Genomic DNA, 16864 nt, shown 5'->3' with positions numbered 1-16864 from the left:
AACTGTAAGGAATTCCACTCTATCAACTACCAATTTGTTTGCAATACACATGGTACAAAACAATGTGTTTGTGCACCAGCAAGGCATGCCCATGACTGTCACATCTGGCACACTTCTGCATTTTATCAGCAGTTTGAATGGTGATGCTGGATATGCACTGGATCCATAGCTAATGACAGTGATAAGAAAACAACAGACCATGGCAGAGAATACATGCAACACTGCCCTGTCACTGACCCACAACATCACTGAACTTGGGTTCAGTTTGATGAAGGTGCACTTCCACTAGTTAGATGTCTCCAGTGGTGCCCTCCAGTACAATCCAGAAATGTGTAACAAAATATTTGCTTCTTGTTCAGTATTACACATAATGTTGATACTACAAATACAGCAAGTTCCTGATATTCAGGAAGTCAAAACCCAGAGTCAGCAGCTGAAGAGATGTCTTTTGAGGGAGTCATGGAGAAGCTGGCCACAGGATATAACCATGCAAGGTAGCAGTGGGTGCAGTATGTCCTGGCACTGGCTAAATGTAACATCTGGTTCAAAATTATGGGCCAGATTAAACATAACATACAGTTACAATAATGCAAGCACTACTATAACCAACCTATGCTATACCATGCAGGGACCGGACACACTGTGCAGCAGACTCAGGCTACCTTGGTAACATAGCACTAAGAGCAGGATGCAATTGTCTTCATAAGTACAGGTGGGGAGAGTGACAATGGCAGATTCCAGCAATGTGTAGTGTGTGTGTGTGTGTGTGTGTGTGTGTGTGTGTGTGTGTGTGTGTGTGTGTGTGTGTGTGTGTGTGTGTGTGTGTGTGTGCTGATTGAGTTGAGCAATAAAGATTTGTCAGGGAGGAGTTTCTGATGTAGTCTAATTGGGCAGAGGTAGGCAGTACTGTCTGGCATTTGTGAATATGCATGGCCATTGCTGTCAGAGAATATACTGACTGTACTGGGGTATGACAGACAGGACTAGGGCACCCACAGGAATTATCTATGATGACTTTGTATATCCTTGTCCATAGCAGCACCTTCTTTGGAGACTGTTACTAGTAAGATACGCAGCTTACACAGAGGACTGAATGCTCTCTCAGCATGAATGGTGTGATGTGCTATGAGTGGTTTCACTTTCTGTCTCTGTATCCATGGTGTCCTGCATTACCTTCAACACTTGTTATATGCGTGGAAGTGGTGGCACTATGAAGCCTAATGAATATATTCAAGTGTATTAATGCAGCCTTTTCAAACATCCATATTTAAGTGATGGTACAGCTATAAAATACTGTGTCATGCAAAGCCGACAGACCACATAAATTGTACAGACTGATACTGCTGCTGAAGTTCCAACTTGCCTGTAATAACAAAATGACCAAGCTTGTTAGAGGTATGGGTCTACGTCAGGTAGCACTGCATGCTATACAATTTAGGTAAGCAATACCTATTCTGGGGCATCACAAGGTGATTACAGAATTCCTGCATCTAGCCTGAGTCCACTCCCAGGAGTGAGACACCTGTCATGACCTCAGACAAAAATATTAGGAACTTCTCCATATCAGTTAATGGTGACTATCAGCACACCCCACCAATGGTCCATCACTCCTCTATCAGGCTGGTTATCTTGTTCTGTGCATGAGAATTCATATAAGTGTCCCTAGTTTGTAAGTGGTCATGCGTGTAATTATGGCTGCTTATTGCATTCACTTGTACAGCAAGGCCTTTACAGACACACTGTCAAAAGTCCCAGGTGTTTCCTGTCAGTCAGGAGCATCCACCGATGATGTTCACGAATGGCCTGCAAAACATTGCCACTCTCTGTATGGGAGAACTTTTCCTTATTCCTGTCATTCTAAAGCTCGATAACTCTTGTTATAATCATTCTCAAGCATGTTTACCTGTAAATGTAAGCTATGATGTTAAAAGAACCACACAGAAAAGTCCAGTGTTGCCTTGGACTGTGTTATATTTCACCTATGAAGAGATGTGTCACCTGCACATGTACATGACATTTAATGGCTGACAGTATGACACTGTCAGTGTGTTCCTGACACACACCAGGCAGCATCATTCCCTGCAAAGAAAATCTTGCTAATAAAAATGGGAATATTTGGAGCACATCATGTGCTGTGTATGTCAATAACCCACAACCGAATACATACTGCCTCATCAGACTGGTAAAATTGTGCATCTGTCTACATCTTATGTCACCCACCCTGTTACTGTTAATGACAGCTAAAGTATGCATGCTCCATTAATGTAGAGAACTGGTAGAAGATCCCTGGCCTTAGTATGTATAGAATAAAATAGCAGGGTGACCTAAAGGCAGGCCATCTGTAAACATGTCAGTGACACATCTCTAGTATGGCCCACATAGTGCTTCCAACTCATGCATGTCTGGAGGGCTCTCATCCTCTGCCAGCTCAGGTACACAACAGCATGTTATGGGTGTTTTATATAACAGTCCATACATAATATAGTTTTTTGATCAACATGTCCAAAAACAATCCCTGAAACAGGGAATAAAAATGTGTTTGCCTCATCCCCCATGGAGCAATATCAGGCCTGCTTGATTAGGCATGCAATTTAACTCAGCCCCCCAAACATCCACCCTCTCCCACAATTATGGGGTGCCATAGGAGATAACTAGAAGAGCAGAGTGAACCCATCAATGACAGAGGTCACATCATAGAAGCCCATGCACCACGTAGTCAATTGCAACCACACTCCTGGAAACACAGGTTAAAATCAACCCCCATCCCCACCAAAAGCAATGTAGGATACCACATGAAAAATCACTCATCACACAAACATCTACCAAGCAACAGTGGCACACTGACTACTGTCCTCTTCAGAGCTCCACCTCTCCCGCTTCAAATACTCTGCATGATTCAGAGGATACTCATACCAGTTATATGCACCCATACCATACATATAACAACAAAGGAAAGTCAAGACTGGGACACGCCCACAGTCCCAACTATCAATATAGGCTGTGTGTAATTTTACTGAAAGTCCAAAGCTTGAACCTGGGTCTAAAAAAGTAATTTATGAGCTTGCTAACAGGAGCATATTTCATAGCTATATGAGCACAGCAACAACTGTGGTTGTTCTTTATCATGTAAACTCAAAGTTCTTAGCGTGATAGTTATAATAATGAGCCAATGTCAAGCGCATGTCTCTGAATCATACATTTATCACAATGGGAGCATAGCAAAGGCTTTTTTAATGAGGTTTGTGCCAGATCATGATTTAACATATGGACCTGTAAAGCACTTTGCACGTGCATGACTGACTCCAACAGGCACAGAGAGAAATATAAATTATCAGTATGGACCATACAAATTCTAAAGATGCTAAAGACCAAAATTAGAAGCCAGTATGAGTACTATGGTGTTGTCACAGTCGTCCCATCAAACTCTTCACAGCCAGCCACCATCTTGCCACATTATGAATATGGTGGCTCCACAACATGTTGAATGAACTAAGTGCACAATGTTGCATGTCACATATTGGGGGCAGCAATGTGTGTTGATGTGAATAAGCTACCATATTCTTCTGGACCATGACCTGTTAAATAGCTATTGCTTCAGAAGGCACCGAGAGCTTAAATTACTTCTGTGTTTTATAGACCAAGCCAATGTCATTGAAGCTTTAGAAGCTGGAGGTCCATTAGAGTACTGGCAGAAGATCCCTGACCTTAGTATGTATGGAACACTCCTGTGCAAGCTTTGGGACTCCTATGAGGGTCCCCAGTTTAAGGTGGATGCCTGGCACTGTCTTGTTAGTGTAGTAACTGCTGCAACTGGCCTCAGCTGCTCTGGTGAGCAGTGCAGACACCACTATAGTTACCTCACGTGGCACAAAGTACAGTTATATAAGTAAATCTGCAATATCAGAATAATCTGAGTAATGACTGTTGCAGTAGCCTTAGATAAATGGGTTATGTTCTTCACAGGATATAACGACAAGTCCAGCTTCCAAAGCTTCAGTGACAACGTCTATGCACCCTAACCATTATTCAGCTTAAGGTGAGAAGAAGAAAAAGAGCTGTTTGGGCTCCAAACGCTATAGACCTTTCATATCAACAGACAGGGAGGCTAAAACCCTGAAAAGGTCAATGCTTGGAAACTAAAGTTAGAAAGCCTCACCACGGCAACAAAAACATACAAAAATAAGACAGATGGGGGGAGGGAGAGGCTACTGCAGCACTGATCAGTCCAACATTTACTTTTATGGTAAGTTTACATACCCAGTTGTATTATGTTCATCATACTGATCACTGCTGGAGTATCCTTACTTATATCAGCAGGTAACCATAGCTTAGACTGAATGGAAGGAGGAAGACTGAGGGTACAGGAACTCTCTAGAGAATTGTCTGTCCCAGACCTGGAAAAGGAATCTAGCTTGCAGTGCTTTGTAAATGTACACACAGAGGATCATGCTGCTTCTAGAATACTTCTAGAATCTGTCCCTTTCCAAAAAGATACAAATAAAGTCAAGGCCTTGTAGAATGAGCCTTGACCCTTCCTGGAATTGCCCTGATGTGGTGGGTATAACATAGGATCTTAGGTTCATAGGTAAGTACTAGGCTAACTGCCCTTGTGGGCCATTGTATGCCTAGCCAATTTCCCTTTTTGTGCTCAAAATAACCTATCCCATTTTGTTATAAATTGTCCTCACCCATCCCATGGATGATAGTTATACATTACCACTAACTGGGATCATACTGTAGATAATTTGAGGGGCTCCATAAATGAGATAAAGTATTTAAAAGCTGCATCTGTCCATTAGTACTACAAGAGGCAGAACTAGGGTAATTTTTCTGTTTCTTTTCCACAGATCTATGTTGTGCTTGAAAATGGATAAAGATGAACTTTGCTTAACAAAAATCAAAACGTCTTCTCTTTCGGCTGTTCCAGTTAGGGATTGCCACAGCGGATCATCTGTTTCCATTTCTTCCTGTCCTCTGCGTCTTTCGCTGTCACGCCAACCACCTGCAAGTCCTCTCTCAGCACATCCATAAACCTTATCTTAGGCCTTCCTCTTTTCCTCTTACCTGGCAGCTCCATCCTTAGCATCCTTTTCCTAATATACCCAGCATCCATCCTCAGCACATGTCCAAACCAACGCAATCTTGCCTCTCTGACTGTCTCCAAATCGTCCAACCTGAGCTGACCCTCTAATATACGGATTCCTAATCCTGTCCATCCTGGTCACACCCAGTGCAAATCTTAACATCTTTAACTCTGCCACTTCCAGTTCTGACTCCTGCCTTTTTGTAAGTGCCACAGTTTCCAACCCATACAGCATAGCTGGTCTCACTATCCTCTTGTAGACCTTCCCTTTCACTCTTACTGGTACCCGTCTGTCACAAATCAATCCTGACACTCTTCTCCACCCATTTCACCCTGCCTGTACTCTCTTCTTCACCTCTCTTCCGCACTCACCATTACTCTGAACTGTTGATCCCAAGTACTTAAACTCATCCACATTCGTCAACTTTACTCCCTGCATCCTCACCATTCCTCTATCCTCCCTCTCATTCACACACATATATTCTGTCGTGGTCCTGCTGACCTTCATTCCTCTCCTCTGTAGAGCATATCTCCACCACTCCAGGGTCTCCTCAACCTGGTCCTTAACAAAAAACAAAACAGAGAACAAAAATAATAAACAACAACAATAATAAAATTGATAACTAAACATATAACTAAAAGTTGATAATAATAACTAAACATATAAATAAGAGTTATGTACTCACCATAACTATGCATCTACATTGTCCATTTTCATTCTTCTTAAACTGATGGTCTCAGACCCTACCTTGGATCTGGCTCAGTCACATTCACCTAGAGTCTCGGATCCAACTCTGGAGCTTCTCCCTTTACTCATAATGCCTCAGAACCTTGTAATACCTCACATCACGTTTGCAACCCCAGAAGCAGATGGACAAACAGTAGCCAATATAAAAGGAAAGTCAAAGGAAAAGATAGGGGCTCAAACAGGAACAGTGGCTCCAATATTACTATTAGGTCACTCCCAGATAAAATATCAGGGGGAAAGGGGAGTGGGAAGTTGAGAAATAATGAAAATGGACAATACAGATGCATAGTTAAGGTGAGTGCATAACTTTTGTATCTGATGTTGTAATTTTCATTCATTCCTCAAACAAGAACATGGGGTAGTCCTCATGGAAGTATATTCTGGAGTACCACAGAACCAAAGGCAGCTCTATTCCTGGAAATAAATTCCAGCTTATAATGAGCAATAAAAGTATGAGCATTAAACTAAGTGACTGCAGCACAAATGTCATCAGTAGAAGCTTTGGACCAAAAAGCAGAGGAAGTAACCATTGATATAGTGGAATAAGCTTTTGGAGGTCTGGGCAAAGAAAGACCTCACTGACTGTCAACAAAGGATAAGCAATCTGTTAACCATTTTGCCATGGTAACTTTGGAAACTGTTTTTCCCAATCTGTTGGAGGCAAAGGAGACAAACAACTGATCTGTTTTGCTAAAATCATTTGTCCTATGGAGATAAAACAGAGCTGTCTATGCACATCTAAGAGATGAAGCATGTATTCCCCTTTGTTAGAAAACAGGTAAGTTGATGGCCTGATTGATATTTGCTTCCAAGGCTACTTTGAGCAGAAAATAAAGGATTAGTAAGTAATGTAACTCTGTCTTTGTGGAAAACCAAATAAGGGGATTTTGAGGAGAGTGCTTGGAGTTCAGAAACTCGCATCACTGAAGTATTGGCCACTAGAAGCCCATTTTCCAAGAAAGAAACTTGAACTCAGACTTGGCTGATGGCTGAAAAGGGGTCTGAGTGAAACCCAGCAGTAACAGCGCAAGATCCCAGGGTGCAGTATGGTCTTTAACTGGAGGCTTAAGCAAGAAAGTACCTTTCTGGAAAGCTTTGCACAGTTTGGATGAAACTAGAGAGGAAGTATTACCTCCAATATTATAATTTGAGATGGGTGCTAACTTAACTCTGATAGTTGAAAAACTAGCCCTTTCTTGAAAAACAGAAGCAAGGAAATCTAGAACAGCAGGAATAGGTGCAGTAAAAGGATCCAGGTCTCTCTGATGGGCTCAGCAAGAAAATCTTTTCCATTTACTCTTGTAAATTTTTCTAGTGGAGGCTTTCTAGGATGATAGTGAAATCTGGTGGACTGGGGATGTAAGCCTGGGCTGCCTAACCACTACTGGAATTGGAGAAGCCATGTGGTCAACTTGAGGCCTGCAATGTCCAGTTGTGTCATCCCCGAGGGATGAGAGATCAGATCTGGTCTGGGATCTAATATTCAAGGTGGACATAGAAGATGAGACCACAGGAAGGGGAACCACACCCGACGAGGCCAAAAAGGGCAATGAGGATAACTTGGTTCTTCAACTGAAGTACTTTCTGTAGAACTCTGAGGATTAGAGGAATGGGGGATAAGCATAAAGGAGACCGAATGACCAAACATAGACTACATCATCTCTCAATGACTTCCTGCAGGGACGGATCAAGGCAAAGAACTTGCTCCACTTGTTATGGGGATAGGCAAATGTATCGCAGCAAGGTTGACCCCACTGACAGAAAATCCTTTCTACCTCCAATTGGTTGAAAGACCACTAGAGAGGCATCAGAATAGACCTGCTGAGTTTGTCTGCTAACATGCTGGATTTTATCCAGGATGTGCATTGCCATAAGAAAGTGGTTGGAGATTGCCACTGCCACACTCTTATTCCTTCTCGACAAAGGGGGTAGGATCGGGTTCACCCCTGTTTGTTGATGTACCAAACTATGGACATATTGTCTGGATACCAAACATCCTCAAAGGGAGGGAGTCCTGAAAGGCCTGCAATGCTAGGACCACTGCCCTCATCTCCAGATTGGTCTATTCTGGGGACCACATGCATTAGACCATCTGTCCCAAGAAAAGCTCCCCACCCCAATTGGGAGGTGTTCATGATCACAGTGGCTACCAAGGGTGGAAATACAAAAGGGAGTACCTGACAAACTCTGCTGGGCTGCACCCAGAAAAGCAGGAATTTTTTGCAAACCCCAGTAATTTTTATTGGTATTACAGAGGATGTTGAAGAATGGACCAATGAAGAGCTACAGTCCACTGAAGGACACACATATAAAATCAAGCCATTGAGACTAAGGTTACAGAAACTGCCACTGACCCAAAAGCCTGCAGGACCTGTCTTGTTGGGGAAGAAGGGTGTGAAAGAATCAGTCTCACCTGCAATCTTATGGACTGTATTCTGTTTGATGGAAAAAAAGCCAAATGACTGGTGGTGTCTAGGCAAGCTCGTATAAACTCCCTAGACTTGAACAGGTTGTAGGTGGGACTTTGCATAACTGACTATGTATCCTAACGACTGACATAAATGGAGTAAGCAGTTCCTGGCCTTCTCAAGGAGATGTCTGGTTGGGGTGGTGAGGAGCCAGTCATCTAGGTAAGGAAACCCTCTGAATCCGAGCAGGCTCGGGTGTGCTGCTACCACTGACATATACTTGTAAGTCAGCCACGAGCATCAGTACACATTGCAGGATGCATTTAATGTAAAAAAATAAAGTTAAAAACATCCACAGTTTAGTGCTTTCATCCTTACTACAGAGGCATCATCAGAATTGTGAATGCAACTCACACAAGGCTATTTAAGAATGTGCAACAAGGAAGACATACCTCTTGGAATCAACCAACTTCTGCAGACATCAGTGCAAAGCAGAAAATCAAAATAAGTATCATAAAAGTCAAATAAATGCACACTTTACATCTGGACCAACAAATAAAATAAATTAAAAAGTTAACCAAAGTACATCATAACCTACTGACTCTCCTTTTTAATTCACTGCTAATAGAAATATTGTAAATGAAACCGGGAAAGGTGGTAGCAATAGCATCCAGTTTTAGCTGCCAGTGCCAGAGCATTTCCCAGTGAAGCAGATTTTTTAGCCAATCACCTGCATAATGAAGAACCTGCATTTGTTGAAGAACCAAAAAGTTAAACTTAATAAAACCAGCACACCCCAATGGAATGTCTGGCCAGTGCATTTTTCTGATCTTTGCATTGAATACTGTATGCATGCTGATAAATACACTTACTCAAATAGTTTTTCCCACATAGAAAGTGAGTAATACTAAACAATTTTTTAACCTTTCACTCCAAGAAAAGCAGCTCCTGCAACAATTCACTAACAATTGTAGCAGTAGATGTATGAAACCAGACAAGGGTGGGGGGTCTGGTTATCATGGATTATGTGGACTATTCACGGCCCATGTTTAATCTTTTGCACAATGACAGTGTTTACAGTGCTGTTTCCATTAATGAAATTAAAAAGAAGTTATGTACTCACCATAATGTTCCATCTGTGTTGTCGATTTTCATTTATCCTTGACAGATGGGTTTGGTTCCAATCTTGGAATCGACTTGGCCGTTACTATAGCTCGCTCCAGCCAAAAACTCTCAATCTTCACCTCTAAACAGAACCCCTCTCTCTCAATTACCTCACATCAAGTTTGCAGAAAATTTGTAAACACATGAAAACATATATACATCTATATATACTCGCATACAGGAAGAAAGACAGATGAAGCCTTATCCACTGTATTTGGGTAGCATAACAGTTCAGGCATATGTGTTCCATTACACCAAAAACCTTTGAGGATATGGGGATGAAGGGGGGGGGGTCAAGGATAAATGAAGATCGACAACACAGATAGAACGTTATGCTGAGTACATAACTTCTTTATCTGATGTTGTCAATCTTCATTTTATCCTTGACAGATGGGACAGAGTCCCTCTCTTCTTAAAAACTTGAGTCGATTCAAGGAAGGATATTCCTGAGCACCATCAAGCCAAAGGATGATCTTCCCCTAGAGAACAGGTCCAGTTTGTAATAAGTAATAAAAGTATGGGGAGTAGCCCAAGTAACTGCTGCACATATGCCATCCATAGAAGCTCTAGATTGGAAGACCACTGAAGTAGCCATCGACCTAGTAGAATGTGCTTTGATAGGTTTAGGTAAGGTTAACTTGTTTTTATCATAAATGAAAGAAATACAATCTTTCAGCCACTTAGAGAGGATAATGTTGCTGACTGCCTTACCCAACTTTGCAGTAGAAAAAGAAACAAACAGTTGACTTGATTGCCTTATCGTTTTTGTTCTGTGAAGGCAGAAATGTAATTGTCTATGTACGTCAAGTAAATGTAGGGCATATTCTCCTTTGTTAGAATGATTAGGGAAGAAGACCGGTAAATTAATAGTCTGGTTCATATTAGCCTCTGACACCACCTTGGGTAGGAAGGAGGGGGTTGTTTGTAAAGTTTCCCTATCATTATGGAAGAATAGGTAAGGAGGTTCAGATGACAAGGCCTGGATTTATGAAATTCTTCTGGCTGAAGTAATGGCTAGCAAAAAAAAATGTCTTCCAAGACAGAAACTTCAGATTGCATTCTGCAGAGGGTTCAAATGGGGGGATGTATTACCACCTGCCGTGCAAAATTCAAGTCCTAAGGAGGAGTGGGATCTTTATACAGGGAATTTAACAAAAGAGTGCCTCTTAAGAATAATTTACAAAGCCTGTGAGAGGCTAAAGAAAGTTCTTCTAACCCACTGTGAAAATTAGAAATTGCAGCCAATTGTAGTTTGATGGTGAATGGAGAAGCCCCAACATTGAATAGAAATGCTAAGAAATCTAAAGGATGCTCAACTGAAGCAGAGAAAGGGTCAGTTTGTTTTTCATGGGCCCAAATTGTAAATCTCTTCCACTTACTTAAATATAATTTTCGAATAGAAGGTTTATGAGCCAATAAAAGGATGTGACGTACCAGAGAGGGGATGATAGGATGCGTAGCAACTAGTGGAATTGCAGGAACCATACAGTCAGCTTGAGGTTCAAAATGTTTGGGTGAACAAGACCATCTGGATTGGACAGGAGATCTGACACTGGGTCCAGAATCCAAAGTTGAAGAATCAAGTAAAACCAAAGAAAGTCGAACCAAATCTGTCGAGGCCAAAAGGAGTCGATGAGGATTACTGTACTCTTCCACCTGAGTGCTTTCTGTAAGAATTTGGGGAATAGAGGCACCGGGGGAAAGGCATACAGTAGAACGGTGGGCCAATTTTGGAGGAGATCGTCCCTGGGTGACCTTCCTGGAGGGAATCAGGGTGAAGTAATTGCTGCATTTGTTGTTTAGTGGAGATGCAAACAGATCACAGCAAGGTAGACTCCAATAACAGAATATAATTTTTGCTAATTCTGGATTGAGAAACCACTCATGAGGCTACTCCCTGGAATGTGCATTGCTATTAGAAAGCGGTTGGATGAGATTATCCACTGCCACACACTGAGGGTTTTTCCACAAAGGGGGGTAAGACTTGGTTCCTCCCTATTTGTTGATGTACCAAACCTCTGACATATTGTCCATTTGAATTGCAATAGTCCCCTGAGGAAAGCCTGTCTGAAAGGCCTACAATGCAAGAAACACCGCTCTTATCCCCAGGACATTGATATGCAAGTTGGCCTCTAATGGGGACCAAGTGCCTTGGACTGCCTTGCCCAGACAATGCTCCCCCACCACCCCATCTGGGAGGTGTCTGTGGTCACAATGGCTGTGGGCTCTGGAATAACAAAGGGACGACCATGAAGAATCTGCTTGGAATGCATCCACCAAAAAGGTCCATTTTGCAGTGGTTGGTGAACAAGATTTGGTCTGACATTGGGTGATAATGACAGACCACTGGGAAGCTAGTAGCCATTGAAGAACCTCATATGTAACCTGGCTAATGGGATTAGAGTTATGGAAGTTGCCATGGATCCTAGAGCGTGCAAGACTGACCATGCTGGAACCTTCTCCCTGTGAATTTACTTCTGAACTTGAACCACAATTCTCTGATGTTGTTCTGGGGAAAGAGATGCTATAGTTGTTTGAGTATTCAGTACTGCCCTATGAATTCTAAATTTTTGTCAGAGTTAAATGTGACTTTTCTAGACTGATGGTAATCCCTAGATGGACACATACATCAAGGGTGTAGTCTGTGACTACTATTAATTGATGCTTGGTCAAAGTGGATGGATGGAAGAATTCTCCTCAGCAAGCATGGAAACACTTCGAATCCTTGCAATCTTAAGTGAGCTGCTACTACTGCCATGCATTTGGTGATCACCCTGGGGGCTGTGATGAGTCCAAAGGACAGTACTCTGAATTGGTAATGACTGGCTCCCAGCCAGAAGAGGCTAAACCTTCTGGAATGTTTGTTCATTTTTATATAGTAATACGCATCCTGAAGGTCTATTGAGCACATCCAGTTGTCTTTCTTTAGAAAGGGAAGAATAGACTGCACTGTGAACATCCAGAATTTTGTTTGTCAAACAGACTTGCTCAGCACACTAAGATCCAAAATGTGTCTCCAGTCCCCTGTCTTTTTTGGCACTAAAAAGAATCTTGAGTGGTTTCCAGATCATTTTTGGACTGGTGGGACTTACTGGATGACTCGTTTGTCCTGTAGTTTCTAAATTTCTTACACTGCTGAATCATCTCTCTGACTGGGTGGAACAGCAGGGATTTTCTTTGAATGGGGGAAGGTTGAGAAAAGGGAATGATATAACCTCTGGATATGATCCTTTGCACCCAGGAATCTTTTGTTAAGTTTAACTAAGCATTTAGGTGCAATGATAAGGATCCCGTGGACTGCCTCCAGAGGAAGGCAATTGGGCTTCCCTTCAGGAATGCTTAAAGTGCTTGCCTGGGAAAGAATCCCCAAAGCCCTGGTTTTATGAATCACCCCTTCCACGAGGATGGCATCTTCCATTTTAGTTCCCCACTCTGCCCCTGGGAAAACTCTATCCATGTGTGTCTTGGAAAGGTCCTTGTGAATTCTTGAACCACATTTTGCCACCTCTCCTCTGGTTTATAGAAAAGGACCTTTAGGTGGGGTGGAAAAATATACGCCGACAGCAGAAAGGGTCTTACCATCCTTCTCACACCTGGATAAAGTCTCTTTCACTTTAGGATAAACAAGGATGATGCGTCAAAAGGAGCATTGACAAAAGAAGACTTGAATGGTTCTGCAAAGTCACATAGGTGCATCCAGGCATGTCTTCTTATGGCTACACCTGCACCTGCTGCTCAAGATGTCCCTTCAACTGTATGAGCAATCAGCCTCATGGACAAATTGGACACAGACTCCAGGGTGGCTAACTGAGAAGCCACTTTCTCTTAGACTCCCTCAGCTACAGTTCCTGCCAGGGTGTCTGACAACCCTTTAATCAGATCACACTGAAGTCTGGTGAAATGTGCCAAGAAATTAAAAGACCTTATGGTGAAGATTGATGAAGCGTAGACCCACTTCCCAAACCTGCCCATGGCCAAAGACTCTCTATTGGGCAGATGGATGGAAGAACTCTAATCAGAAAGTTTATTTTTAGTGGCTGCCGCTACAGCCAACCCTTTAGCCCAAAACTCTTTGTCTTCTGGAGTGGAAAGAATCTTTTCTGGTCTTTTTGGAATGGGCTTGACTGTGTCTAGAGCCTTTCATGCCTGCTGAGAAATCAACTGGATGAGTTCATCAGAGAGTGGTGTCAACTAAGATGCAGACAGGTATGTGCTGAAAGCCTGCAGGTAAATAGATTCCTCAGAGGAAGAGTTTTGGGACTTCCAGCCATCCCTTTGTTTCAAAATTTCCAAGATGTCTCCAAATTAGACATTTTCAATGGGTGAACATGGGGACCCTTTCCCCTCAATGAAATCTATCTTCGGTGACTGATTCCTGGGGGGAATCCAAGTGCTTCCTCTTGCACTACTTCTTCTGAGAGACCTCCTCAGGGGGATAGTCTAGGGAGGTATTAGAAGATAACAGCACCAGTGCCTGTGATACTTGAGGCTTCAGCACCCACTGTCCCAGTGGAGAGGCAGCAGAAATACCAGAACTAAAGGGAGGTACTTGTCCCAAGGGGAAGGCAACGACTGAGTTTCTACAAGAGAGAGAGCCCTCTGCATAGCCTCGAAGGTCAGCCCCCATGAAGAGGGGAGGGAGTATAGAACTGAGAAGGACTGCCTCGGAACTGGGGTCACTCCCCGCTCTGAAGAACCGACCGGCAAAACTGAAGCCGGAGCTGAACTAACTTGAGCCAAAGCTCCAAGGAGCAGGGATGGCTCCAAAAAACCTGAGTCGAAACCTGTCCCCTGGAACCAGCAGGGTAGCTATGTCTCCTGGAGGTCTCCGGTTCAGAAACAACCGAAGATCTCAGGGTAACTACCGGCTCCAAAGAAGGGAACAACTCCAGAGCCAGTACAGTCAGTGCTGGAAGTTCTGCAACAGAGGACTCTAAGACCACCAAAGATATTAGAGGTGAAGTAGTTAATGATGTAAAAGAAGTTTTTGTACCAATACCCAAAGGGTTGGGTACCAAAGAGGGGTCTGAATGCCCTCTAACCCATAAAATTTTATTCACTAGCTTCTCCATGTCAAGTTCTGAAAGAGTTTTGGTGGAACAGATGGACGATGTGGAAGGGGACTTATGGCCTCTGCATGAATACCTCTGGAAGTTCCCCAATAAAGTGATCAATAGAGAGAGAGTAGGTAGTCTAGGCAATTTAGTCTTGTCTGGTGAAGCAGCAGCCACTTTTGGTACAGAGGCCTTTGATGTCGAAGGGCTTGAAATTGAGATAGGTGCTGGGATGCATGTCAGCACCGGAGTGTCAACAGCAGAGGCCTTCAGTTCTGTGGAAACTGTTGGAGCAGAGGTCTTCAATTTTTGGGTTGAAACCAACAGGGAGATCGAAAGACTTATTTTCTTCAATTTCTCAACACAGGAAGAGGAAGAAGGAGAAGAAATATCTGTCTAGGCTTTATCACCCATGGATAAGGTTTCACCAAAGGCTGAAGGGAGAAGTCCTTTTAAAATAATTTTATTCCATTTCCACTAAAGTGAGGTGGATGAAGGCATGACAGATGCTGCAATCTTCCTGTAAATGGTGAAGACCAGGACAATACACACACAGTAAATTAAATTCTGAAGCAGGAATTTTATGGCCACACTTCTGGCATTTTTTGAAGCCAGAGGGGCCTTTACCCTTCTCAGCCATCTCAAGCAAGAAAAAATAGATAAATCCGCTAAACAAATATCACTCCACACAAACAACAAGGGAAAGTGGGAGCAAAAAAGATATATTTTTTTACTTGTATTTTTATATTCTATGATAGAATGAAAAAATAGGGAAGAGAGACTTTCAACGATGATGGCTTTAGATATACACAAGTGTGTATAGGGTGATAGAAAACTATGATCAAGAGAGGGGAGGGAAACTATCAGCAATGATAGTGGGGAATACAACACCGTGTAAAGGGAAAAGGTATTGATGACATTACTAGAAGTACACTAAATGTAACGAGAAAAAAAAAAGGAAATGAGATAGAAAAACTAAGAAAAAGCAGAAACATTTACCTGAATCCACTAGTGCTTGAGAGTAATAGCTAGAAGAAAGAAGTTATGTTCTTACCATACCATTCCATCTGTGTTGTTGATCTTCATTCATTCTTGATGGTTGAGTTTCGGTTCCATCCTCGGAACCGACTTAGACGATATAACAAGCTTGCGTCAGCCAGAAAATTTTGATCTAAGGTTACCCACAGTGCCTCTCTTCCCTTCAGATCGAGTTTGCCCATAGAAATAAGAAAGAGGAAGTTTTGTCTGAGCAACTGCCCTATCAAATAACCACATCTAGGAATTGTTCCGTACCTCCAAGAGTCTTTGGAGGGGGTAGGAGGGTGGGATGTCAAGAATGAAAGAAGCTCAACAACACAGATGGAACGTTATGGTAAGAACATAACTTCTTTATCTGATGTTGTCAATCTTCATTCATTCCTGATGGTTGGGACAGAGTCCCTAGCTACTTATATCCTGGGAGGCCCTATGGAAGGATATTCCTGAGCACCATAGAGCCAAAGGATGCTCTTTTACCTGGAGACCATATCCAATTTGTAATGAGTGATAAAGGTATGAGGGGTAGGCCAAGTAGCTGCTGTGCAAATGTCATCAATAGAGGCTCTTGAAGGAAGGGTTACTGAAGTGGAAACTGATCTGGTGGAATGAGCCTTGCCTTTAGCTGATAAACCCATTTTATTCTGTTGATAAACAAAGGTGATGCAGTCTCTCAACCATTTTGACAAAGTGACTTTAGAAACTGGCTTGCTTAATTTACGAGCTGAAAAAGTAAGGAACAATTGGTCTGATTTTCTGAATGATTTAGTCTTGTCTAAGTAAAAATATAATTGTCTATGTACATCCAACAGGTCCCCTTCAAAACATCTAAAACCCATAACATCTAATTTCATAACATTGAGACAAGAACATCTAAAACTCAAAACATTTAAAATCCATAACATTGAATTTCATAACAATTAACAACAGAAAATCACATGAAAATAACATCCCCTCCACATATAACGGCATATAATGGACACCAAACTACCAAATACACTTTTTACTACATTTCTGCAGGGGGGCATGATACAGTGGGGTTAAGAAATTAAGTTTTTCCCACTGTAGTGCGATCTTGGAGTTGGTATATTTAATTGACGGGCTTGCCCCCCTGCAGAAATGTAGTAAAAAGTGTGTTTGGTAGTTTGGTGTCGTTCTATGTAGAGGGGACATTATTTTCTTGTGATTTGTAGTGTTAGATGTTATGAAATTAGATGTTTTGGGTTTTAGATGTTCTGGTCTCAATGTTATGAAATTAGATGTTACGGGTTTTAGATGATTCAAAGTAGACCCACATCCAACAAATGGAAACAATATTCTCCTTTATTTGAAAAGTTTGGAAAGAAAACTGGCAGGTCAATGGATTAATTAA

General features: G+C 42.2%; 1 protein-coding gene across 1 annotated transcript in view; it reads right to left on the bottom strand.

The window, feature by feature from the left end:
- LOC122816787 (dynein axonemal heavy chain 8-like) overlaps positions 1-16864 on the bottom strand; it is a 9517065-nt gene that overhangs the window by 450070 nt on the left and 9050131 nt on the right. The gene's annotated exons all lie outside the window — the stretch shown is intronic.

Source organism: Protopterus annectens, chromosome 1.part1, assembly GCF_019279795.1.
Source record: "Protopterus annectens isolate FY-2018-M chromosome 1.part1, PAN1.0, whole genome shotgun sequence".
NCBI lineage: Eukaryota > Metazoa > Chordata > Ceratodontiformes > Protopteridae > Protopterus > Protopterus annectens.
The sequence above is the reverse complement of the archived record's forward strand: the minus strand, read 5'-3'. Positions and strand labels throughout refer to the sequence as shown.